Source organism: Amblyomma maculatum, chromosome 8 (genome assembly GCF_055883805.1).
Source record: "Amblyomma maculatum isolate TAMU_Amacu chromosome 8, ASM5588380v1, whole genome shotgun sequence".
NCBI lineage: Eukaryota > Metazoa > Arthropoda > Arachnida > Ixodida > Ixodidae > Amblyomma > Amblyomma maculatum.
In genome coordinates, this window is record NC_139351.1 from 42,395,311 (window position 1) to 42,423,147 (window position 27,837).

The window sequence follows — 27,837 nt, forward strand, 5'->3', positions numbered from 1 at the left end:
TTATCACGGAAGGCGGAAAGTTAGAGCCAGCTATTACACCAAAAGATACCGCAAGCGGTCAGATATCCTCTATGTCGACGCGGCACGGAATTCTAAAGTAGGATTTTTCACTGCAGTCGCTCCCTACGAGGATGGCAGAGTGGGGTCCGCCGCCGCTATCCGAACTAATTCGCCTGCAGAAGCTGAAGGAGCCGCCATCGCAGTCGCGCTTGCCCATTCAGCCATTGACGAAGCCATTACCGAAATTTGTACAGATTCTCAGGCGGCATACCGCCACTACCTAAACGGCGTGGCGACACTGGCCGCGCATCATATTCTTACCACCGCCACCTCTCTCGACCGAACGGTTAATCTAACGTGGAACCCAGGTCATGCCTCGATCCCCGGTAATGAACGCGTTCATGCGCTGGCTCGAGAACTCTCTACCCGAGCCCCGGATGATCAGGCACCCAACTCCGCGCAGGAGGCCGCATCGGTTCTTTCTACATACCACCAAATCACCACATTCTACAAACACAAGCGCATGACACTGCCACCACCCCACAGCATCTTGTCACCCTTATCCAGTGCTACATGGCGACAATTGCAGACTGCTTGTTTCACTTCCCCCTACCGTCTCTCATGCCATCACCCTGGCTTGCCCCCTCACTGCGACACCTGTGGCGAGCCAAAATCCTAACTTTTCCACTACCTGTGGGAATGTCATTCACCCCAGGCAGTGCCCCCATCCCCCATCCCACCTTTTCTTCCTAGAGGCTGCTTTGCGGACAGCTCAACCCGCCGATCAGAAATGGCTGGTCGATCGGGCTCTTTGTGAAGCAAAAGCCCGTGGACTCCTGGACTAGTAGGGGACCACCCTGGAAGACTTTGTTTTTATTAAATAAAGTTGTTTCCATCCATCCACTCCACTAACAATTCTTGGCTGTCATGATAGAAACTTTGGGGTCGGAGAAATGAAGAGAGCAAATAAGTTATGGGGAGGTTGCGGGAGGCAGCGCGTGGGCCCATGGGAACGTTGCGCGACGAACAGATGGCAGCGAATGACTGATGCCGCTGACGCCGCTTGCGAGTGAAGCAAGTGAGAACGGTATGCACGCACCATGATGAGCCGGCGTTTCGGTAACCGGAGAGCACCCTCGTCGCCACGCAGCTAGCGCTGCCTCCGGCGACCCCCCCCCCCCCCCCCGCTTCCTTTCCTCGTGCTCTGCGGCTGCTGCGCTCGTTCGCCGCTGACGCTGAGTGTACACTCCCACCCCCTCTTCCTGCAGGCTCCGGTTGCCGAAACGCCGGCTCTTGCTCGGGGGGTGAAAGGGGGAGGGGGGGGGGGGCAGCCGGTTAACAGGCCGACGCCGACGCAAAACGGAGGAACGGGCGCCACAGACGTGCACTCTAAAACGACGTATTTACATTATGCTTCAGGCTCCTCCTGATTCGCTATCTTCGAGAATATAACCCGCCGGGGTGGCGCAGTGGTTACGGCGCTCGACTACTGTTCCCAAGGACGCGGGATCGAATCCCTGCCTCGGCGGCCGCTTTTCGATGGAGGCGAAAAGCAAGGCGCCCGTGTGCTGTGCGATGTCAGTGCACGTTAAAGAGCCCCAGGTGGTCGAAATTTCCGGAGTCCTCCACTACGGCATCTCTCATAGCCTGAGTTGCTTTGGGACGTTAAACCCCACAAACCAACCAACCAGAATATAGGAGGGACCTCGATTCAGTTAACCTACATTCTCTATATCATATCACTCTTAATATTGATTTACAATCAGTAGACATGAGATTTTGGGCTATTCTTAGAAAGTGATGGCTGCAAGTATTTATTAGGGATAATTCAGCATGACGGTAAAGATTGTTCAGATATTTTTTACACGATAAGAAATGAAATAATTCTTGATGAATGGGTGCACCTCCAGTAAATATAGCGGCCTTAAAAAGAAAGAATCGCATCTAAAAAAACAAATATTTTTGTTTATAGACCCCCGCGGTACATAATATACACACGCGATTGCAGTATACGGCAGGAACGCCATAGCTAGGCGCTTCTGAACACGTATCCGGCTGTACAACCTGCGCCTGTGCGACACGTCGATCTTTGTTTCATTCTTGTTAAAATCTTCGAGAATATCAAATACCGCCAGTCCATTAAGCGATGACGCTACAGTAGTGCTCGTTTATTGGTCTAGCGCACTACATGAAATAAAGGCAATGCGTCATAACTGTCTCTTTTGACAGTGGGTTAAAACGATTTAGGAAGAATTGAGAGCCGATATTTCGACCTTCACGATGGCACCTAAACCTTGAAAATAGCAAATAAACAAATAATCTAGAAGTTGGATTATAATTATGGCAGGTACGAAAAACAAAGAAATTTTTGGGATAGTCTGCAAGTTTACGCTACAATGGGTCACTAAATCTGTCCTTGAGGCCAGCCAACTACATCGGCAAAATGACTAGCTGCGCCTGAGCACCATCTTGTTTAGAGCGATGCTCTGGTTGTACACGTACGTGGTGCTACATATGTTTGACTTCGGAAACGCTGTAATATGAATACTTTCTCTTTCTCTAATTACTCTAGCGATTGTGAATATAAGGTCGATTTTCCTGCTTCCAGCGGCATAAGCTGTTACTGGTCATGTCAGTTGATAGTCCTATAACTCTTTGTTCCTTCTTTCAGGAGGACGAATACAACCGAAAGGCGGGCACAAAGGAGAGCACAGATCCGTCGTATTTCGTCCGCACAAAACGTGGCGTATACACCTTCGATAAAGACAACGATTTCAAGACCAAGGTGAGTTCTGTACGTTGTGAGAAGAGCGGCTAATTCAAATAAATTTACCCATGTCTCATGTGCCCAAGCTTGCATCGGTGGTTTAGAGTCTCGAAATGTGCATCGTTACTGTTTTACGTTTATATGTGGACTAACCATGTGACTGTTGTTTTCTAAAATATCTGACACAAGGGGAGCTACGACGTAACAGTGCAAGAACAGCCATATGTTAAGCAACTTTGAAAACGCAGGTTTAAAAACCTCGTAAGATGAACTTGTAATTTCATTTATTAAAACTCTTTTCACTGAATAAGCATTGGAAAAAAATTAACAAGGCGTTTCACCTTCCATACGTAAGCCTTGTTTGCTATAAAGCTTGCATGGACAAAGGCGCTCGAGGCCGTTTCAATACTTGCAGAGGTGTATTACATACGTTGGATTGATTTTGGCGTCGATACGATTAAGTGGTTTTCCAATTTTGTGTATCATCAATGACTCGAGGTAGCGGCCAGAAAGCCTACTTCTTTTCTTGGCGATAATGGAGTCCCTTTTCCTGTAGATATCAATTTTAATAAGACGTGCTCCGTTGGTTCGTTGCAAATAACACTTTCCTTTCTGGACGACCCTAATACTCTCTTTGAAACACTTTTCAAATTTATCAGTTATAGTTCCACACAGAACAGTCATTTGCATAACGCTTGAAAATTTTCAATTTTAAACATTTCCTTAACAATCACCACATCGTGCTGCAACTTGCCGGTAAGAAAGTGTGTAACGCGTACGCCGTACGTAGGCAGCACATGGCACAGAACCTCTTGTACGCCAGGTACAGCGTCGTACACCCTTAGTGCGCACACTCGAGGTCTCTTTAAAGCGTCATTGCGCCTGAAGCCACCCGACATTTACACAGTGTTGCTGGCAGAGAGATATATGGAGCTTATGCTTTCCAAGGCCCATCACGTGCCTTCAGTGCGCAGCTGTGTCATACGTATTGGCTCAGTCAAGAGCCCTCAGGCTTGAGGGTAGAGGACCCTGTACATAACGTGTGCTGGCACATCAATGGCAATAGTTTCAGACCGAGTTATATGACTCTACCGACTGATATTCATAATATCTAAAATGACTTGGGTAGCCGGCAGGTGGAACTGGTAATCTTAAGGCCCAATTGCACTAGAGTCCGACGTATGGTTCCGTCATCGGAAGAAGGAGATATTTCGCGATAACTTGTTGAGCAAAGCCGCAATAAAGTGTTTTTGGCAAACATGGGTTACATAACTGAAATGACTGTGCCGGAGTTCCCGGGTTCGAACCCGACCGCGGCGGCTGCGTTTCGATGGAGGAGAAACGAAGAGGCGTCGTGTGCTGTGCGATGTCAGAGCACGTTAAAGATCCCCAGGTGGTCGAAATTACTCCGTAGCCCTCCACTACGGCTCCTCTTTCTCTCTTTCCACTTTCATTCTCCCCTTCCTTCCTTCCTTCCCCTACGGCGCGGTTCGGGTGTCCACAGAGCTAGTGTGACAGTTACTGCGCCTTTCCCTTCCTGTGAACCAATTTAATTTAATTTAGGAACTTGCCTGTGCGGATGCTTTACCTAATGATTATAGGGAGGAAAGATAGTGCCCCTCTCGCACCGATAATGAAAGTCCACAAAGGGCCGTCATTTTACGCACCCTTTTCGTTGACAGTAAAATAGGTGGACACCTACATGCGTATCCCATTGTAGGCCGGTAGTTACTAGTGCAGTATAGACTCGAAACGTAAAACATGGGGAGGACGTTCCCGCAGCTCTAGTTCCACCATAAAGTTAAGGTCCTTCTTGAAGGCGATATCGGTTCATACTAGCGTTTAGTAGAAGCTCTGACTTGTCTTTCTGAGAGAGAAAACATCTTGCAAGACACATGTCCTACTAAAACGGTTGAAATCTAGATTCCAAAACAAGTTATTTGTCCATCCAGGGACTTCCTACAAATGGGTCCGTGGAACTGCACCGGACACCGTTTTTTGTAAAGAGTGCAAAGCAGAACATGGAGACCAAAAAAAAAAAAAAAACATTGGCTCTGCCTTCTTTCCATCTCTGGGCTAAACTCCTCCTCTACTGCACTAACGATTGTTTCCCCATAATAAAGAACGCACTCGTCGCTTTTGCCGAGCCTGTCAATAGCATTGAAGATCCCATACGCTCACCCCCGATGAGGAGGTTACAAACCTATTGCCTTTACCTGTTGTATTAATGTTGTGAGATGGCCACAGGCTCTCCTTTCAAGTGTCAAGAAATCACACCCACAGAGGCAGGTAGTACTCCTATTCCAAATATACAAACTAGTTTTGCTACAGACCCGCTGTTGGGGCTTCGCTCATTCGAAGATCTCGAATAATTAGATCACAGGCATACGGCCACTCCTCGGTCCTGGTTCAAGTATGACGTGAACTGACCAATTTCGGCTACCCTAGAATATATTTTGAATTCACAAAATGTCCGTAGGTTAAAACAGAGAAATCTATCCGCAGCCATTGCCAACCAGGTTCTACAAAAAGTTATGTATATGGTATAATTAGGTGAAGTCCTTGAGTGTGTGCTACAGACAGTATGTCTGTGGCACACGGAACACGAGGAAGTTGCCTACGTTCCTAGCCACCAGTTACGGGACGAGCAGGTAGATATGAAGCAAAATCTCATATATAAAAAATTCAGCGCGTCGCTTAAAAGCCTCCTCGCGCTGGGTACTGCTACATTTACACAGACGAGGCCGTGAATTCCGGATGGCCATTAAAATGGCACATGAGGGACGTCCAAAAATTGCAGACGTTCAACTGTCCTTGAACCATAGAAACAAACACATGTTTTAGAGTGTTGTCCTATTTTTGTTGTTGTTGTTTTCTTGGCTATGGCCTGTATACGTGGAAACATACATGTGTCCTAAAATCGAGACATTATGCACAAAAAGTGTAGCTTTATTTATAGCGGCACCGAACAAAAACTGAGATGCAGATTTTTAAAGCTCGGGTCAAAGCTCCTGTATTTTGGCGCGCTTTCTATGCGCGGTGTAGCCTGACCTGGCGGGAATTAGAATGCGTGTAAATGTTGCCCTTCTAATGCCCGTACAAAAACAGTAGTATTTTAAAGCGTCGTCTAAGACAGGACTGTGCAGGAAGGAAATCGATGCTCTTTTTGACCTCTAATGCAACTCCGACGATGATTCTGAGGCGAGTGATTGGGAGAGAGATTCCTGCAGTTCAAGAAGCAGCTCAGAAGAGCACGGTAATAAGAGCGAGGTTCTACATACTAACGACGCTTCTGTAAATTCTGTCTAGAAGCTGCCTTGAGGGCTTCTACTGCGAGAAAAAGCAGCACAATTTGGATCGATAATAAAGAGAATCACTATGCAGGGAAGCCTGCTTGTATTTTGGGGGTTCACAGGGTCAACATGCATAACAGACATATCGATTGATTACTTGCAGTAATTGCTAAGTCTTTACTTTAGAATATCGTTTTCCAAACGAGTTCGTATGCAGTTCAAGTAGACAACAGGAAAGAGCAATGCAACCGAGGTCACGAGGCCGCACTCCATAGATGTTTACAAAACGCATGGGAGGTGTTGAATTCATGAATTCTTTGATGGCAATGTACACAAATAACGTCTGGAACAAGAAGGGTTACGTAAGAATGATCTTCCATCAACTAAATGCGGCAGTCCCGAACGCCTCAACAGTATGGAGACGCAACAAAGGCAAGAAAAGCTATGTGGGCCCAACTTGAGTTCCGAATTCTCGTCGCGATTCCGCTCATAAACCGCGTTGAACCAGCTCAGAGCTCGGGGCGCGGGGCAGCTAATCCCATGATCCTGCGCTAGGTTTTATATAGAAGAGAGTGCTCCAACGCGGGGTCTCTGGAAAAAAACATGCGACGTAGAGCAGCATTTTTTTAAACACGAGTAACTACAAGTAAGAGAACTGCTGTCCACGTCCTGCCTGCACCCCGCCGGGGTGACGCAGTAGTTACGGCGCTCGACTACTGTTCCCAAGGACACGGGATGAAATCCTGGCCTCGGAGGCTGCTGTTCGATGGAGGCTAAAAGCTGAGCGCCGGTGTGCTGTGCGATGTCCGTGCACGTTAAAGAACCCCAGGTGGTCGAAATTTCCGGAGTCCTCTACTACGGCGTCTCTCATAGCCTGAGTTGCTTTGGGACGTTAAATCCCATAAACCAACCAAACCAAACCGTCCCGCCTGCCGTAGCGAGACAAGATACCTCCGCAGCTGCTGCAACGTCTGTCTCAGTACGAAGTGATCCGAGTCCTTCCACAGGGCATAAGCGGCGTATGCAAAGCGCATCATCAATCTTTGACTTCGAATGGTTGTTTTAGGTTGTTGTGGGATGAGGGTCCTGTATATTTGAGAGTAGCACTTTTCTATTTTGTACTTAGACCAATTACCTCGACCACCTTACTGAATATGTCCGCATACGGGGACACAGTGAAAATATGATAAGGAAGTGGAATACTTCAAATCTCATTTTTTCAAGACCTTTGTTTGTAGGGCGAAAATATAGGGGGAGAAAATATTTTTTATCCATTGTCTTTATAATTCAAGCACTATAGCATTATAGAGACCAAGTAACTCATTAATCACAGCGGCTTTCGATCTACTGATGGGTAGAGAGAGCGTATACCGAGCACAATCAATTTCTTTTCTTTGTTTTCAGAAATAACTCCGTAAAGCTAGAGTCAGGCGGAAATATTAGAGAGAATTACTGTAACCTATGTATAGCCTTATAACGACATCCCTTAAGGACATCCAAGTCGAGATTTTGCCCGTCTTGTAGAGATCTGAAATAACATCACCCGTCAGCGTGGATATACTTTCCGGCTGATATTTACACCAAACCCTTAGCAATCACGAATATATCATATACTTTCCTTAAAACATTAGCATCACAGCTTTGCAAGGGCTCACTGCCGGAAATTTCTGGAGCTATTTGTGCAAGGTGGTTGTGCAATATTAACAGCACTGTGACACATTACTGGGTTTCTTTGTTTGGTATTTTGTACCTTTTTTTTCCTGATGCTGCTTTTTTAATATGATTATCCCTCTACTTATGAAGCAAATACTAATTTAGAATATGAGAGCTGTGAGCACAAGTCTTATCGACAAAAGTATGTGAATATTCTTATTTCTCTTTCTCTCCACTTCGGTAACTATGTTAGGTGACCAAGATCGGCGGACTGCCCAACGCCTGTGTGCTTTTGGACGATGTATACTACGACCATCACAAGTGCGAGTGTGACGACAGGAACTACAAGCTTCTTCGCGCCGCACGCTTGGTGCTGTGGAGAGAACTGAAGTCCAAGGGCTAGCGTTGGGGGTATATAAAAGGACTCCGTCCACATTCATAGTCCAATATCTATATGCTCCATTGATAAATGTAATTTAAATTTATTATGTTAAACGACGTCCTTCCTTCCGAATAACGACAAGATAGCAATATTTTGTAGCGCTGGCACTTGGCCTTCCAAATACATTATCCTGGAGAAGTAGAAAATTTTAGGCCAGGATTTCTGTACGGCTCTAGCTCGTGCTATGGAAAATGCACAAGCAGACATCCCTAGCTAGCGCAAGGTTTGCCCCAGCAGCAAGACCTGCTGCCCCGTGTACTTCTCTTCTTGTGTTTCTGTGTCTTTTGCTGGTTCAGTATGTTAACTTCGCACCAACTAACCCACGGTAACCATATTAGATCATCCTCGCATGTAGCCCATAACGATGTCCTCTGCATTCGCTCTTTCATTCGATATTCAGTGCGGAAACTTCTCGTACACGCGCCAAGCCTTTGATGGGTCATCGTACGCTAATAGTATAGCAAGCTCATTTGATGCCAGACATTGGACAAACTTCTGAACACGGAAAGGATGCTTCCTCGAGCTACAAGTTTCGCCTTCTCGTGGTAGTGGTTTATCACTACCACAATTGGCAAATCGACACTGGAGCTCAACCACACTTCCTGCCAAAGTATTCAATACTCCTGCGAATGGCTATAAGCTACGGCGCCTGCAGACACCTCGCATTGGGTGGATACTGAGGCATATAGTGTAAAGGAAGTGAGTGAAGTGTTTGTTCTAAGCAGGCCAGAGATGTTTAAAAAGAACATCTTTACGCTTGCTCTAGTTATTATTCGCGAATTAAGGCGCTGTTAAGGCGTGCGTATTCACCGACGCAGCGCGCGCGTGCGTTGGCACTTGGCATGGCTACGTCGCGTCGGACAAAATGCCACTTGCTACACTCCAGCGGCTCGCGACACTGGCGCGTTCGGCGGCTTCCGGAGTGGTTCGACGGTGCCTGGCGAAGAGTGCAGCCGAATGCATTTCGCGCAGGCCGCGCCGGGGTAAGCCGCGAGTGTGCGCAGCCTCCGCACGAAAACCTCCTATTGAGCCGCTGCTTTCTCTCTGTTGCGTGCCATGAATTCTTGGAAGTTAGCCAACATAGTTTCTAGATTCAAAAGCAGCAAGAAGCATGGTGTTCTTAGCGACTTTTTATGCCCCAACGGAAACTGTAGTGGAGTTCACTGCTGAAAGTTGCGCGTCTCGTCGTTTATAGATACACTGGTGAGAACTGCAGGTAACATTTCATCCCAGGGTTCATCAGGAAGACTGGGAATTCGAAATAACGTTGCAACCTAGGGAAGCTGGCTGCAGCATTACGTGTATTTTAGGTCTCCATTTTCTAAATGAAACGATTTTCAACTCTAACAGTACATGCACATGTCCTGACAAGCAAACGTTTCGCTTCTCGAGGAGTGCGCGTAACAGGATACTCCCGATGGAGCGACAGCCCTGGGCGATATATACCCGTGTAGTTGCAGCATCCCGGCAAGCAACATTTCATATGACAGTACTTGTTGTTGGGCTACTTGGTTTGATTCGATGCTTGCGGTTGTCAGCGCAAAAAGACGAAGCTCAAAAACGCGAAGGGCGACACGACGATGCTATAATCAGCGCTTTGTCTTCCCGTCTTTCTTGTTCTTGTGCTTCGTCTTTGTGCGCCGCACCCCGCAAGCATTTATTATGACGCAGTTGAGCGAAATACACGGGTGCACTGTGACTGCGGTAGCCCCCAGGGCATCGGCCCGTCTAAATGCCCTAACTTCCATACATCGTCAGCGCTCAGCGCGCAACTCACGTTTCTAGCTCAGGCGTCGCGTATCGAAGGCATTCTTTCAGTGCGGAGCGTCCGCAGCCGCTACCGAAAGCAGCTACCACCTGTCGCTTGCCTCTCTAGTGTTTGTTTCCTCCATGCCACATGCTCAAACTTTCCCATCGGTGCTTCTCGCCTTCCGCGCATGCCCCTGCCCCACTGCAGCCGTTTTGCCGCGGTGGAATCGGTTTCACTTTAGGGGACTGGTTTTGCGCCTAACGTGGTGTCGCTGACGTGACGTATTCGACTTCGAACAGTGCTCCCCTGCTCAACGAAAACGTTGGGGTAAAACGTTACCTTCACTAACCGTAGCCAACTCGCAGTCATTTGTTCTCTCCGCATTCTAACCAACAATAAGCCTATAAGGGAGTAAAAAAGGAGTAGCATTTCGTTCTAGTGCACTCCTGTGTGGGGCACGGTATTCTCTTCAAGCCCTCAGCTGGGTTTTCACAACTAAATATACGTAATGCATTACTCTGGAAGCCTAGGGATATTTTCTTCGTAAACAATATTTATTTAATGTAATTAGCTATGAAAGGAGGCTTTTAACAGCAGCGTGCACAATTATTGACCTTATTAATTAGAGAGCGTAGACTTCATTTCATACCTTCGTAATCGATGGAACTTTGCGTATTTTAAATGTGAGATTTGGCTTCCGTATTGCTAGTGATGAAAATCTCCCCCACGGCTCGCTCGGTAGCATGCCCATACTTTAAAATGCAGGGTGCTAGACGACAAGTTACTCCCTTTTTACTCCTTATCGGCCTATGTTTGTCTCTTGTAGACCCATTGGTCTGTAAAGTATTCATACTGGTGCCGCAGTGTAGTGAATTGAACAAGCTGCAGCTGAACACTGATATACTGAACATCTCCTGGCTGTCTGGGTGAGATGTGCTTTCATGATGACACAAGAACGCGGCGAAGCTGTTTCAACAGCACTCCTGCGAACATATTTTTATTTACGCCAGCTTTCTCATTTGGCGTCCCTGATCTCAGTAGTTTACCTCAAGTGTGCGGGCCCCTCAGATTTGCAATTTATTGCCATCATGATGATGTGATCGCCCAATTAACATCACATTACTCAATAAAATTTCTGGTCGGCTACCACTACCAACTTGCTCCATCAACCAATCAAGTACTGTAACGGAGAGCAGAATAGAACATGATATGCTGGCAGAATTTGAATATAAAAAATGAATACTTGGTGCAATTTTGAGAAAGATCACAAAATAAATTACTTCATTGTGCAAACATGCCTGAAAGCTACATGAATAAACTTTTTATTTTTTCTGTCTTTCTGCACGTTGTTTCTTCTTTTTATTCATGCAATTTTCACTATTTCTCACTGGTTATTTTAATCCAATTTTTTGAAGGTTAGGAGGATGTTTTTCGCGGCTGCGCCCGTTGTCATCTTTTTCTCTCATCTCTATCGTTTTATTCCTTTTCACACAAACCCTGCATATCAATTATTCTGGGTCTGGCATTCCTTACTCACCGCATTCAATTCACACAAGCCCTTGCTCTAGGAGCTGTTACGTCGCCTACTTCACACTTCACCTTCGAATTATGACTATGTGCACGGTCAGGCGTTGATACAGTTCATTCTCATCCATTAGTTTTGCTATTTTTATTTAATATTTGGCGCCCTAACAAAATTTTCATTGAGTGTTCTAAGTTGTTTATGTTTCTTAGCACAAGCCTCAAGTTTAGAGATAAGTACTTTTCATTGTTAACATTATTTTTACTGCATTTTGGTTTGTGCAAAGGTAACAAAACTATCACAAAAGAAAATAATAACAAAAGCACTGAGCAGCATATTGCAATATGCTAGTAGTTCAGTCCCCAGCCGTCGGCGGGCAGGCAAGAAGGCTTATATAGGCGGCAACTTTTACAAAAAGGCAACGCCACCGCCACGTGCCAACCGGCACCAAGGTAGCGATGTCATTTTGTTTTCCCGTATAAAAACCGATTCCCCTTCTTCCAACCACGTTTCTGTGACATCGATGACGTCATATCGGAAAGAAAACTGTGGCAAGTAAGTTACAACATCAGAATTTTTGCGGATGCTTCGTGCGTTACAATACAGAATAGGTAAGTCGTCAAAAGCAAGTCTGGCTTGCTCTATCGCATATATAGTGGTATGACATCAGACTAGACAACTCTGCTTAGGTCTTATAAGCATGTTACGTAAAGTACATTTGTTTTTTCTGCTTTCCGCATTAGAATTTTTCATTTCGTCTTTTTCCCATTTTGCCGCCTGGGCCTTACATAGAAGCAGTTTATTCGCCGGACAAACGTGTCATTAATAAAAATAGGACCCTCTTCCTCCAGGCCCAGTATAGATGGATAGACGTGTGTGGCCGGCTTTTCTTAGCTCGTTTCAAGACCCGATCTCCAACTTTCAGGGTAGCAAACTTCACAATGATCTTTGATTTGCTCTTGCTTCTTGTTGGGACACGGTGTATAGCTTCTATGTCTGCTTCTTTAAAATCCAAATTCAAGGAAGAACAAATGGTCTTCATTGTGTGTAATAGATTCTCGTCTTGTGTCGATGGAATGCCCTTTATTTCTAGATTTGTCTTCCGACTGTACTGCTGGAGATCAACTACCTCTCTCTTTATCTCCTTCAATGCCTTTGTAAGGCGATTGTTCTCCTGTTTAAGGTGGTTATTTTCATCTCTTATAGATGCAAAGTCTCTTTTAAGCGTTACCTTCTCAGTTTGAATTCTTCGAACGCTTCGTTCATTAGTTCCATAGACTGTTTCACACTGTCCAGTTCTCTTTGAATTACACCTTTGAGGGCCTCCTTCCATCTCTCTTCCTTCTCATTGAATTGAACCTCGAAAATGTGCAAACGCTTTTGCCAACTCTTTTATAGTGGTAGGTGGCTTTTCATTCATTTTGTTAGCAAAGTACACACTAAACACTAAGAAGACAGAAAACACCGAGAGACCAGGAGCTAGATATTCACTGGTTAAATTTCCAACATACCTGCACAAAAGATGAACAGCAGGTAAATTGCTGCGCAACCCTGCGGCTGCCTGGTCTGCTCCAGAGTAATGGTCCCCCCAGGCTTGTTCAATGTTATATAGGCGCCATGCCGCCCGACGTCAGCGTCCCTTCAGGAAAAGCGTAAGCGTTGTTCGAGGCAAATCTGTAGAGCTCGCTGTGGCACGTGTGTAGCCCAGGATTACTGCGCAGGGTAGGCGATACGTCTGGTCATCGGCGCATATGATCGATCTGCAAAATTCGGCCAGTGGGAACTGCACAAAAGGTGAACAGCAGGTAAATTGCTGCGAAACTCTCCGGCTTCCTGGTCTGCTCCAGAGTGAGCTACGCTGGACTCGACGCCATACGCAATCTGGGAATAAACATCGTCGGTTCAACTTTGACCTGCCGCAGTGTCGCGCACGCCGACTCTCCCCTCCTCGCTCCCCGCCGAGCGGTAGGATCAGTTTTCACACCTCTTCACGACGGGCCTCAAGCTCGTCCACATCCAGCGTCGCTCGTCCGTGTCTCCGGTTTCTGCAAAACAGTGGCGCCTGCCCTGAATTCTGCGAGAGCAAGTTTCAGAGGAGGTACGCCATCTGCAGTCGCCGGGGGTGATATAACACGTGTCTGCGTCGGAATACGTCTCCCTCATGGTCGTCGTGCGAAAGAAAGATGGCTCGCTTTGGTTTCGGTTTTGCGAGGACCTCCGCGAGGCTAACAAAGCTGTCATCACCGATGCGTTTCCTCTCCCGCACATGGAAGAACTTCTGCATCAACTAGCAGGTGGGACGTGTTTTTCGAAGCTTGACTTGGCGTCTGCGTACCACCAAGTTGAACTTACACCCGAGAGTCGCGACCTCACAACTTTTATTACGCATAATGGGTTGTTTCGATTCAAAAAAAGTAATTTTTGGCCTGGCCTCTGTTCCTATGGCTTTCCAAAGAATGATGCAGCTGTTGTTGAAGGACTGCAAGGGTGTGCTCTGTTACATTGACGATATAATCGCGTCAGGGGAAGGATACGCCAGGAGAATAATGAAAATTTGAAGCAGGTACTTTAACGTATAAGCGCTTCAGGATTGAAGCTAAATGATAAATGTCTTTTCTCTGTTCCTGAGCTGCACTTTTTGGAACATGTCATTAGTGGGAAAGGATCGTGCCCATTGCCTTCTGAAGTAAACGCTGTTGATAAAACGCCTGCCCCTCATGATCACTCAGCATTGCGTTCTTTTTTGGGACTTGTAGGGTACTACTCCCGTTTCATTCCGCGATTTGCTGATCTGGTCGAATAGCTGAGAGAGCTTTTGGGGTCAAATCAAAAGTTTGATTGGAATGAGGAAGCTCAACGCAGTTTAGATCTCGTCAAAGGCTTCTTACCAGCTAGTCCAGTCATACAGATGTTCAACTCAGATTTAGATGTAATCGTCACCACAGATGCTTCGGAAAAGGGTTTGGGTGCTGTGCTTCAGCAACGCGATGGTGAAGAAATGCGCGCCATTGCATTTGCATCCGGAACCTTGACGGCGGCGGAACTAAGATGGTCTGTGGGTGAACGAGAGGTTTTGGCGTGTCTGTTTGCATGCGAGCATTCGCATGTCTACCTTAGGCGAAGCAGGTTTGTGTTGCGCACAGACCATCAAGGTTTTGTAACTTTGCTTTCGTCGGCTGGCGCAGGACATCGGCCCCTTCATTTATCCAGATGGTCTGCTCGCTTACTGTACTACAACTTTTCGATGGAATATATGTCAGAAGGGGTCTCAAAACGTCATTTCAGATGCCCTTTCACGCCTATTGAAAGTGCTTCAAATGAAACCGTAGACGAAGAAATAGTCTCAGTCGTGTCCTCATCCGTGACAAAAGAGCAGCTGCAGCTTGCTACCGCTGCAGACGAGCTATTGCAAAAGGTAGTGGGGTATGTCAAAAAAGGGTGGCCGCCGAAAAAGTTCGTGGCACCTGATGTCTTTTCTTACTTTGACGTGCGAGAGGAATTGTCTCAGGTGGATGGCTTATTGCTCAGAGGAGAAAAAATTGTTATCCCCGATATGCGGAAGGCTAGGCTTGTCAGCTTCGCACACGAAAACCACCCTGTCATAGTACGAACCATGCGAACGCTGCGGGACATCTATTGGTGGCCCCGAATGGAAAAACAAGTTGAAGAAGTTATAAGTCACTGTCACATTTGTCAGACACTCAAGTCTGCTAAACCATCTTACGCGCCTTTGTTTCGTGTTTTCTTAAGCGGGAGGTGATGTTGCATCCCGCACAATTTTCAGTTTCGCTGCCATACACCAGTGCTATCATCATAGACACATTTCTCTCTCTCTCTTCTCTCGAGATCACACTCTCCGTCGTAAATGAACAGTCTGCCCTCAGCTGCGGTCTGCGCCTGTTCGTTCCCTCCGTCCGGATACCGGACACCACACCCAGGTGGCGAAAGTTCCGGAGTCCTCCAATATGGCGTCTCTGGTAGCCTGAGTCGCTTTCGGACATTAAATCGTATACAAACTAAACTAGTCCGCCGTGTACGAAGCCTCTAATTGTAGCCATGGAGAATGTATGATTATTTATTGCTCTTGTTTGCAGTGAAATAGCCGCTTTATTCACGTTATATGTATTCGTCGTCCTAATTGTGGTGCGACATTATTTCCCTTCATTGCCGACTGCTGCTGCTGTTGCACGTTTGTTATTCCCCCTATTTATGTAGTCTACATATACGACGTATTCGACCTCCTACTCTTTCCTTCCTCCCCTTTCTCCTTTTGTCAATTCATTTCGCATGATGTAATCTTTTTTACGGTTGTGTTTAGTCTGGGGAAGAGAGTGCTAACACAAATAAATTCTCACGAATTACAGACTAGGATATTTATAAAGTAATATACATCACTGGATAAGAAGCTAACTAAAATCAAGCAAACAATCGGCGCACGTTAGAAGGAAGAACCTCCACAAGCCTCAACATTTTAAACTAGAGACATGCGCAGAAGTGCAACAAAAAAAAATGCAAACATGCGGGCCTGTAAAATGTAAAAACATGTTATCCCTGAAATATATTATATCAACATGCAAAGAATTCAAAATGATAGAATTAAATCATCCACAAGTCGCATGGCATGGCCACATTACCTGCATTCCGTACATGAATCCGAGGTAACCGTACGTCAAGACATTAGTGCCATTCATCGCCGTAGTACGGGGCTGAAAGGGCAAACACAGAGATGGAAATCACGTTCGTCATAGGGTTGTATACAGCCAAGTATGCCTACTGCAAACGGAAATCCGCAGGCTTGCCTGGTACTATTCACTCCCCAGTTACTTTTGCAAATTCTCGCGACTCTTGCGGCAGTGTTAGAAGAAACTCTGTTCCGTTCCGTAGTCGCGTGCGTAGAGGACTTAAAGGCTGTTGGTGAAGTATTCTTTGAGAGGCCGCATCACGGTGTTGTTTCTCTGAAACCGTGAGCCTATAGTGCGGAGTGCATTGGTTGACAGGGTGGACAGGGAGCAGACCTCCACCAGTACTCTCTTGTGCCCGTTGCTAGAAAGGTCCATAATATCGAGTCTTTGGGCTGTGGGCACCGACGTGTTGTCGACACTAGATAAAATGACTGTGTACACTAAGGCTGCAATTAATCACCTAGACATTGGGTAGAATAAATTACAGCGCGAGTGTTTAATGAAGAAACTTCGCAGTGTGTCACTTGTGATAGAGCCGAGGAGCTGAATGAGCCACCAAGCAATATGGCAGGTTACTTCCCGTGCTGAGTGAGAAAAGAAGAGGATATGTGTATCATCAAGCAAGATCCCGTAGGGGGCGACCAGTGTGTCGTTTTCAGTTAGTGGCGGTTCCGCTTTGAAAGCTGATTAGAAGGCATCGACCCAGTCTCGAGCTTTAATATTCAAAACAATCGCTGGTAACTCAAGAATAAATAAATGACGAGGCCTTGGATGCGTCGTATTGAATACCAGTGACAGGTTCTCAGTATAGAGCGCTGAATGTCAATGCTTGCTATTGCGAACTCGGTGAATGCAGGCAAGGTGCCTGGTTTCGAAAAAGGCGGCTGAGGACGGTCATACAACCTTTGTATTAAGATTTTGTTTTTATTAATCTTTAGATTACCCTTTTTCGAATTTATAACATTCCCGAAGGGCTTATGGACACTGACCTACGGTGGGCGGTGCCATACCAAGCCTCTATAAAGTCAAGAACACACAGCGGGGTGGCCCATAGAACGCACAGCTTAAGGAAAGCACACGAAGGCTCTGAGTAATCACCAGAGTTTCCGAGCCGAGCGTCAGTATCATCTAGCAGCCACGTTAACAGCTCGTTGCTCATGAACTCAATAAGGTCTCGCGAGTCCCCGGTGTTTGTAGTGCTGTCTTCTAGACGAAGGCAAGCGTCGATCGTCAGCCTCACTCATTTCGTTGTGGGAATACCAAGCTACTCGCGAAGTTCGGCTCGTCCAGAGAGCAAGCGCGACAAGTGAAAATTCTCCGTGAATGCACCAGCAAAGGTGCCATTGTACGGCCACCCAGAGCACACGAACTGACCAAAATCTTTGCAGGCCTGGGAGCTTTCTTTCATGCCCAACAACTGTACGTGATGCAAGCATGCTAGTGTGTTGCAGCTCACGAGGACAACGTAGGGGCATGGCGCAGCACATCCAAAGTAGACGATGACTGCGACGACGATGATGATGACAAACAGCAGGCATACGATAGCTGCTTCATATTTTTTCATTCAATAACTTTTGTGATCTTAAAACTTATGCTTTTATTTAGTTGTCAATTACTTTAATACACTAATTCAGTTTGTGTAGGACATTTAGCAGTCCACACTGAACCCTGGCCAATCCCCCTTCGTGGGTATGTGCCAAATATCAAGGAAGAAGAAGAAGTTGCTGTGCCCTTGAACGTGCCGTGCGTTCCTTGAGTTCACCCGGCAAACGACGTTGCATACAGAGACCACACGCCACCCTGAAGAAGAACCACAATCTACGCGTGGGCACCATTTTGTCGGCGGTAGGGACGTTACAACATCGAATAACATTTCTAAGGGCCGATTATATGCATCTACTATGCTGTTACATTCGGATTAACTGATAAAGTTCTGTCAGTAGTGAAGTAAGTTGATCTCCATATAAAAAACTAACTATTTTGCATAGATATCAGCAATTATGTTGTTTATCGACGTAAGAAATAGAAGGGCTGTGTTGTGATGCCATTGAATTCTCACCTCTGTTCTGTCACTCTAATATTTCGCTCTCACTTTTTTCGGCGTGGCTTCTTCTTATGCCCTGATATTTGGCACATACCCACGAACAGACACGCGAGAGGCTTTTGAAAGCTTCGTCTTCTTATAACTTCTACTCGTTATAACTATAACCTCTTCTTCTCAAAACGTCTTCATATAATTATAAAATATAACTGCTAGTTAGCAAAGTACTTTGCGATCTTCTGTTTTTAGTTTCAAAATCGCAAAAGTTCGCTCTTTGAAAAGCTCTTTAGATAGTTTACGCTAATTTGTTATTTTATTGCGTAAGCAATACTCGTAAGCAATCACATACTGCGCACCAAACATGGTCCAAGCAGGAGAGGCACGGTACAAAACAAAGTACAAAAAAACGGATCCTGGACAGCATTGGTATTGACAAAACACGCACAAAAAACAAAACGCGAACAATGATATACTTATACAAAACTAAATGGGGTGAAATCACGCATCAAAAGACTACTCTAGCTGAAAGAAACACTGCACAAAGTCAACAACACACCGCCTTACCGACAGTGTCAATTAATGAAGCAGTCACTCGTTCGAAACTAGCAGTGGGAAATCATGCGGCAGTGCATTCCAATCAGAGATCGTGTGAGGAAAAAAGGAGAAATTATAGACATCTGTGTGAGCGAAAATAGGTTCTATGTAGTGCTTGCACTTATGACGAGACTTCCTTGAGGAGTGTTTAGTTATGTATTCATGTGGATCAATACCTAGTTTTGAAAAATATAAGCGATTAAGGAATTTAATTTGCAAGTATTCTCTCCGTTCATTCAGGCACTTCAGGTTTGCGTTATTTAACATAGCAGATGGAGAGTCTCGGCGCTTATAGCGGTTATAAATAAAACGAACGGCCAACCTTTGAAGTTTTTCTAGTTTTTCTATTTCTACCTTTGTGTGAGGGTCCCACACAATGCTCGCGTACTCCAAAGAGGGTCTCAGCATGGTTTGTACGCCTTGTTTCTCAGTGCAGCTGTTGATCTGCCTTATAACTTATATTCAACTTCTTTAATTATCTTGCCATCCATGCTGTAAAGAAATTTACTGATGCTTCGCAAGTAGGTATCAGTAATCAGTAAATTCAGCCATGTTAACGAATAAATAGATTTTGGCATAAATGTTTAGACTTGCGAAAAGTAGAGTAGAGTCTAAACCAGATTTTCTTGATTGGGGAGATATCCTGTCCTATGCGATAATTTGCCGAAAACTCGTGGAAACAAACGCATGCATGCGTATGTCACTGTAACTCTGAACACGAGCAAAGATATCAGTGCTATTTCTTATAAACTTGACTTTCCAAACATCACACGGCAACATCAGTAGCCGCTCAAGCTGAAAAACAAGGCGGTGAAATTAAAGACATACTAACCCATGAAGCTTTCTCAAACTCGATGTCACTTCTGTTTGAAAACATGCCACATTAATTGGCCACAGACAGAGAAAAACATTGCACTACCTTTTCGTGCAATTGGAAAGACTACATGACAAAAAAAATAAGGCGCTAGGTCCGAGTGTGTTGTCTGGGCTACCCCAAGCCGCCCATTCACAGGTGCTATCCCGCTACTGCAGAGCGCGGGAGCTTTTGCCTGCTGCGTTTCCGCCCTGGGCCGGTTCGCTCCTCCTTAGGCGACCTGGTCGCCACCGAGCTCCCCCGGGGCCACCATATCGGCGCCCAGCTTAGCGCGGACACCCGATCAACATGGGCAGACGTGGGGCAGGCCTCCCAGCCTCAACCCGTAACGCCAGCCTCCAAGCAGCTGGATTACAGGGACACGCCACTGCCCCCGGCGGCACAGTGAGCAATGTAGCCATTTCTTATATGCACAATAGTCTAATTATCTCATCGTTATAGTCCTTTTTTTTAATGGATACTGTCTCCGGCACACATGTTTTCATGTTCCCATGAGGACATTTCTGTAATAAGTCATGGTTTACAGCAGAAATATCAGCATGGTGAAATATACGCTTCCACAAGGGCGTCTGGTTTAATTTTGACCTCAAGAGATGACGCGCTAAGCGCAGCGACCTAGCCTCCTCTCTTGTTCGCTCGGTGGCGCCAACGTCGGCCTTAAACCGGGGCTTCGATACCCGTTCGAAAGATGGGAGGCCGAGTCAATGAGCGCGATGTTTTGAATGGACTTAGCACAAGATAGAATCCGCCATACCTAACATCTCAGACAATCGATCCTCTAGACCGGCTGGTCTTTGTTAGAAATCATAGAATCGAGCGTAGTTGAGCGTGCTTAAGCAAAGTCTAAAACATAATCGGAGGAAGGAAGCTTTTTACTGACGAGTGCGCAGTTGAAATTTTTCAATACGCAAGAAACAGAGCACCGCTCGGTATTCTGTTAAGGATTCACATTATTGCGCGTTATATAAGTTTCGTTTAATGAAATTATTCTTTTCTGCGTTTGCGGTTATTCGTGTGATGCACTTCTGCAAATTATTGTCATTTTTATATACATAAAATGAAAAGCGAATAAATTCTCCTTTTTTTTATAAGATATCAAAATGTTATGAGGAATTATTATCAGCCTTGCTGCTCGCCTGCAAATATTTGAAGTATAAAAATTGTTAGTGTTAAAAAGACTGAAATTCCTGGGGGAAAATATACTGCGCGACTGCGCAACATTTCTCTTTGAGCCACTACGCATTTGAAAAAGTGCCATATTAAAAAGCATCATTTTACGTGCACTGCACAGGTCATTCAGAAAATGTGCATCAGAGTGCTTGAAGGGGAAATGTGCTCAATAACAGTTTCTTTAATACAAAGCAACATTAGAACAACTAAACAAAAATTGTTTTTGTGTAATTTCATATTTCAGTCACACCATAATGATCTAACCGGGATAATGCAACTGAAAAAAAGTCAGACATGTAACCTTTCGTCTGTCAATCTACAAAAAGGCATTAAAACTTTCGCTGGTGACGTGTGACGCCTAAAACGGTGCCCAGTTCAGTGTGCAAGGATTTTCTACGCCAGCATATTCCTAAGTTTGCTCAGCCTTTCACTGCAAACCAACTTCTAGTCATCGCTCTCGGGCGGAAATTATTTCTGAGATACCTCTGGAAGGACAGGACAAAAAGAAACAGAGAAACGACCAACTAACACACTGGAGTCGTTGATTCCCTTTTCTGTTGTCATCCTCTGCTCTATGACGACGTTATTATCGACTATGTACTAGAGAGCTGCGCACTCCAATCGTATTTCTTAGCTTGACAGTGGAATGGAGATAATATTAGAGCACGCACGCAAGCAAGAGAAGCAATTTAATCTCCTTACCAAACATTTCATTAGTATGCTTGAATTTTAACCAAGTTTTCTCAGAAGTGTCATGACTGAGTAAAACACTTGATTGTAATTAATCGTACTCTGTCGACGTGATTTTCTAGGTACGTCGCAAATTCGCACTGCTTGCTGTTATGTTTCTACTAAACGTCCCATGAAAAGCTGTCTACTACAATTATAAAACGCACACTATCAATAGGTATACCATCAATCCTTTCTGCACCGCAAGAATTATTAAGCTAGCATTATTAGCACTGAACATATGGGCGGCCAAAATTGATGTTCCTTCTGAACTCAACCCATGCAGGCCCTCATAAACAAAATAGCTATAGTTCAACTCTGGTTAAGCTACAGGCTTGAGAAAGCTGTACTATGGGTGGCTCTTGCATGGTTTAATTCGGTTATGCTTGGTTTATCATGAAGACAAAGGCTTCGTTTAACTTATGTAATCATTTTATTGTTAGTTCCGATGAACACACATTCATGGCCTGTAAGCAAGTGTGCCTTGGTTTCCACTTTTCAATGCTGTATTTTGACTATAATGTAAATCTTTGAAGAACTAAGTAAAAACTTCTTCCCTAGTGCGCGGTCACTAGCATCTTGTAACGTTCCACCATTATCTTTTGCCTAGGCGCCGGGGGCCACTAGACCTCGGGAAAGCGGTCTTCAGAGTCACTTAGCGTACTCCACGGCGTTAGAAGCAGTTTAGGGGATACGACGACGCCTCCGGAGGTGAGACATATATATATCCCTACTTTCCTCGTCCACCTCGAGATGGCGCAAGCGGTAGTGTTTGCACGACGCATGGTAACAATGTGCTGTAAAAGTGCTTCAGTACATCCCTCAGTTCACCAAAAATCTGGATCGTTGGCTTGTAGGACGGCCATACCATATAGATGAACACGTCAACATTTTATGTAGGGAACACGTAGCTTGTATGTGAGGTACAAACAGTACAGCCTCTCTTTTAGGCTCCAGTAATCAAATATTTTTAAGCTCAGTGAGGGCATCAGGAGTCTGACCTTTGCTTGCGTGGTTCCGAGTAATAATTTTATTCTAACATAATCTGGTACCCTGAGTCTTTCTATCACGTTCACCTTTAATGACTTTGGTAGATTTCAGTCCTATACACACGTTATCATTTCTTTCGAACACATTATTGTGCAGTTAAAAGGCAGACGTCAATGTAAATAGGTTTGAGGGTAGTCCTCTGCAAGGCGCTCAGGTTTGAAAGCGGAACGGCTTTGAGGATCCATTGGTTCTTTTCTTTGTATCCTTGTCTTCTTCAGCAAGTATCCCAGGAAAACAGAGAAAGAAACGTCGGAACGGCTTCTCCAGCCAGAACATCAGTTCGTAGCGTACTTTTCAGCACCTTCCCGCTGTAATCAGCCCGCCATGATTTGGTAACAAAACTGGGTTTAAAGAGCTTCTCGCTGAAAGTTCACTCGGCTGCAGCAAGCGGTCCTTTCGCGGTATTGGGCGCCGAGAAGCTTTTAAGTGGCCCTCATCTTATAGAACAGCGAACATGGAGACCTTTTCAGAGCATGTCCTAATTATACCTGGATTTACATCGAGGGACGAAGAATTTTCTCCTTATGCCGTCATCTTTCCATCATGTAACGATCAGCGACAAAATAATTTCTCTGTGTGCAGGTTCAAGTGAAGAGGGCGACAGCGAAGCCAAATGGCAACCACAGCAAAATATCACGTTCTGTGCACGGTAGAGCCGCAGTTCCGAGACACGGGTGGCATATGTGCCCGCTAGCGTCACGAATTGTTTATGCCGCAAGCGCACCAGTCAACCCTCCGCGCCACAGTGTTCCAAGATTGTCGAAGGCATGCAGTCGAGGGCGCGCTAATCGCGCCCGGCTCAGCCACCAAGGGAGTTTTCCTGGAACCCATGGCTGAGTCAAGTTACCGCAGCGTTCAAAACGCGGAAGGCAATTGTGAACGGGAGTTTTCCTCCGGCAGCGTAAGAAAACATATACCCGGAGCTTTTTGATGGCTTGAGGGCCTCCTTAGAATTTTTTTTTCTGTCGCATACACCCAGCATAAGGACCCATATTAAACAACCTTCACTAAGTCCGCCCCTCAAACAACGAGCGCTGGCTAGCAACTGACGTGAGCATTGCACACAGAGATGTAGTGTGGCGGCTGGACGTTGTAGGTGATGATGATGGTAATGAGTGGTGCCTGCACCCTTTGTATCGGGTGGGCTCAGTAATGCGCCCTAGCAGGAAGAGAATAGAGAAACTAAAAGGGATAGAAAAATGAGAAAGGATAGGGTAGAACTGCTATGCGCACTATCAGTGTCTAATTATTGTCCACCACATGCGAATCCAGGCTTTCGCCGTGCGGATGGCGCCACTGTGCTGTCCGCATTCGGCCGATTCAAATCTCAGTGCGCGCGCTAGCGTGGTGTCCTCTGTCGGCTGGGGCGATAGTTTCGCGCAATGGAGCATGGCCTCCGAGACCACTTCCGCGCTTACGGGGAGAGGGGGTAATCTCGGAGACCATGAACGGAGAATAAAGTGATCAGCCGTCTCGTCTTCGCTCCCACATGCCCTGCACATCACTGCCTGTACTTCTGAGGAGGGGTCGAAGCGACGGCGGTAGGTCAAACTGCGGAGTTCTCCCGTCTATGCAATGAACAGATGCGTGCTACCGACATTACTGTCGTAGAGCGGCTCCGTCGACACTGTTTCTTTGTGTTCCAGGTACATCGTCAGTGTCGTCCTCTGTGATGAAGCATTCCACATAGTGTTCTCCGCTTGGCGTACTTGCGTCCGTATGGAAGTTTTGCACTCGGCGGCCTCCATTGTACCGCTCGACCAAAAGCCGTATTTCCGGCGCAGGGACTATACACGGGTACACCATTGCGCGCGGATGCCCTTTAGGTGCACATAGCGGAAGACCTTCCGTGCCCAGCGGACATATTTCATGGTGCGTAGGCGTGCCTCATATGCGATTGTGCTGTGGGCTTCCCAGGCTTCAAAGGTCGACCATACCATGTCGCCATAAATCGCCTCAACAGCAACTCGACCGCGACAGCCAAGCGCTATCCGGCCCACATCGCGCTGTCCGCGCTCGAGCCAATCTCTTGTGGGGGCAGAGAGGCACACTATGGCGTTGGCACAGGGTAGGCCTCACACATGCACACCCTTCCTTAGGTCACGCACTATCACATATCGGTTGCAGCCCCACAGGCATTGTCGGCTTAAGATACTAGTTTCACGGGTTGATTTTACTATTAGGTGTTTTTTATGTGCAACCTATAGCGCTCCTTCCGTGCACAGCTGTACTCCCAGGTAACGATATTGGGTTGCTTGCGATGTGTTATCTACGTTGAGCAGCAGCACCGCAGGCTTTGCGTCGGACGGGCCCGAGAGCCGCACCACAGCTGATTTTTTTTGGGTTGAAAGACTGTCCCTGTGTAGCCAGATGTTTTGCACACACTGTTACCAGCCGCTGCAGCTGTGCCTCGGTTTCAGCCAACAATTGATATCGTCCGCAAATGCTAGCCCTAAGAGCGTCAATAGTTTCGGCAGATCCGCCCGCAAAACGGGAGTGGGAAGCCTATATCAGAATCGAGTAGCAGCTATTCTACTTCTGACGTGTAGAGCATATACATGTACGGTGTCAGGGGACATCCCTGCTTTAGGCCCCGTCGACGGCGACTGGTTGCAATATGCTGCCATGAAGGTTAGCCACCACTGTCTTACCTGGGTATAGGCGGTGTAGTAGGTTGGAGCACTCCTTAGGCATACACAACTCCTTCATTCCACGTAGCAAAGGTTCATGGGGGACACTGCTGTATGCCTTTGCCACGTCTAGGAAGCATCCAACGAGTCCCCGTGACTCCTGCCGTGCGATTTCGATGCACTGTGTCAGTGTGAATAGGTTGTCGTCCAGTCGTCGGCCGTGTCGTAATTCGGACTGTGGTTCAGTGAGGTCACCATGTGTTGCAGCCCAGGCGACCATCGATTTCTTCAGTACGTGGGCGAAGATGCTGTACAGCCCACGTGCATGCGAGCATTGCCATGCCTACCTTTGGGGAAGACGTTTTGTGTTGCGCGCAGACCATCAAGCTTTGGCAACTTTGCTTTCGCCGGCTGGCGCCGGACATTGGCCCCTTCGATTATCCGGATGGTCTGCTCTATTACTGTATTATAACTTTTCGATCGATTATCTGAAGAGGTCTGAAAACATCATTGCAGATGCATGATGATGATGATGATGATGTATCCGATCTCCTACTCTTTCCTTCCTCCCCTTCTTCCTTTTTTCAACTCATTTCGCATTATTTGTTCTTTTTTATGGTTGTGTTTAGAGTGCATATTTTTTCTAGGGAAGAGAATGCTAACACAAATAAATTCTCACGAATTACTGATTTCGATATTCATAAAGTAATTTACATCCCTGAGTAAGAAGCTAACCGAAAGCGAGCGAACAATCGGCGCACGTTAGAAGGAAAAACCTCCCCAAGCCGGAACATTTTAATCTGGAGGCATGCGCAGAAGTACAACGAAAAAAATGCAAACATGCGGACCTGTAAAATGTTAAAACATGTTATCCTTGAAATATATTCTATCAACATGCCAAGAATTTAAATTGATAGAATTATATAAACCATCCGCAATTCGCATGGCATGGCCATATTACCTACATCGCGTGCAGGAATCCGAGGTCCCCATAAGTCATGACATTAGTGCCTTTCATCGCCGTAGTACGGGGCTGAAAGGGCTAACACGGAGATGGAAATGACGTCGTCATGGGGTTATATACCGCCAGGTGTGCCTACTGCAAACGGAAGAGCCGCAGGCTTACCTGGTACTATTCACTCCCCACTGACTTTTGCAGCTTCTCGCGACTCTTGCGCCAGTGTTCGAAGAAACTCTGTTCCGTTCCGTAGTCGCGTTCGTAGAGGACTTAAAGGCTCCTGTTGGTCAAGTATTCTTTGAGAGGCCGTAACACAGTACTGATTCGCTGAAGCTGTGAGAATATAGTGTGGACTGTTTTGGTTGACAGGGTGGACAAGGAGCCGACCTTCGCCAGCACCCTCTTGTGTCCGTTGCTAGGAAGGTTCATATAGGTGAGTCTTTGACTTTGGGCACCGAGCTGTTGTCGACACTAGATAAAATGACTGTGTACTAAAGGGCCGCAATTAATCAGCTAGACATTGGGTAGAATTAATTAGAGAGCGGGTGTTTCATGAATAAACTTCGTAGTGTGTCACTTATGATAGAGCTGAGGAGCTGAATGAACTACCAAGCAATATGGAAGGTCACTTCCCGTGCTGAGTGAGAAGAGAAGTCGTGTTTGCATTACGCAGGCTTCAGTAGGGGGCGACCAGTGTGTCTTGTTCGGTTAGCGGCGGTTTCGCTTTGAAACCTGATTGGAAGGTGTCGACTCAGTCTAGAGCTTTAATATTCAGAACAATCGCTGCTAACTGAAGAATAAATAAATCTACGTTCGACCTTTAGAGCTACCGCAGCAGTCGGGTAAACCCGGTTGGTAGCCAGCCGCGCCACAGAAGAAGAAAGAACAGAAATAGAAGCTACGTCGGCTTCGCTTACGCATCCTTCCGAGTTTAACTAAAGATTAACCCCAGCTAATTTTTATTGTAAGCTTTCAAACCGTGCGTCTTGGCAACACTCTACCCCTTAAAATAAACTTAACAAGTCAAATTTGCTCAAGTCTCCAAGTGAAGAAATTTTAAGATTTACAATTTCTGTTTTCGTAATAAATGAAAAACTTCCTGCAGTTTTCATTTTTAGAATTTGTGTAATTTTTTGTTTTTCATCAGTTCAGTTCTACGCAGACATATGACCGCATATTCAAACTCTGTGTTGCATCAGACGCCATCCATCCAGCATTTTACGTAGGCTGTAAACGTTTAAGCCGGTATACTATGCAGCTGCCTGGCCTTAGTCGTCACTTGAGGAATTCACTAATTTTAATTTTCATTTCTCCTTGAAACGGGTGTACCATAATTTCAAAATTTGCGCTCCCGCCGCATTTCTTGCGGTTAGTGCGTCTGTGGTGGCATCTGTCGCTGCTAAAGTGAAACTGAACCCGCCTTCGGGCAAAGTTTACTTCCTTTCCGGCTCCCCTTTGCTCAAGAACAAAAGCCTTCAAACAAATTCTTCTTACACATACCGAAAATATCAGAACTATCATTATATTTATAAATGACTCTAAAAGGCATGAATTAATCATAATTTACTGATCCCGTAGAACCCGCCGCTTTTTGGGTTACAATTACTTGAGCCTTGTTCAGGCTCACGTTAGTACAATTGCTCAAGCAGCTTTGTCCCACAGGGCATGAGAACACAGTGTAC

General features: G+C 45.9%; 1 non-coding gene across 1 annotated transcript; it reads right to left on the reverse strand.

The window, feature by feature from the left end:
* Positions 1–19,702: 19,702 nt before the first annotated feature.
* On the reverse strand, positions 19,703–19,996 carry LOC146181048 (signal recognition particle RNA). Its single transcript, XR_014700478.1, has one exon.
* Positions 19,997–27,837: the final 7,841 nt, after the last annotated feature.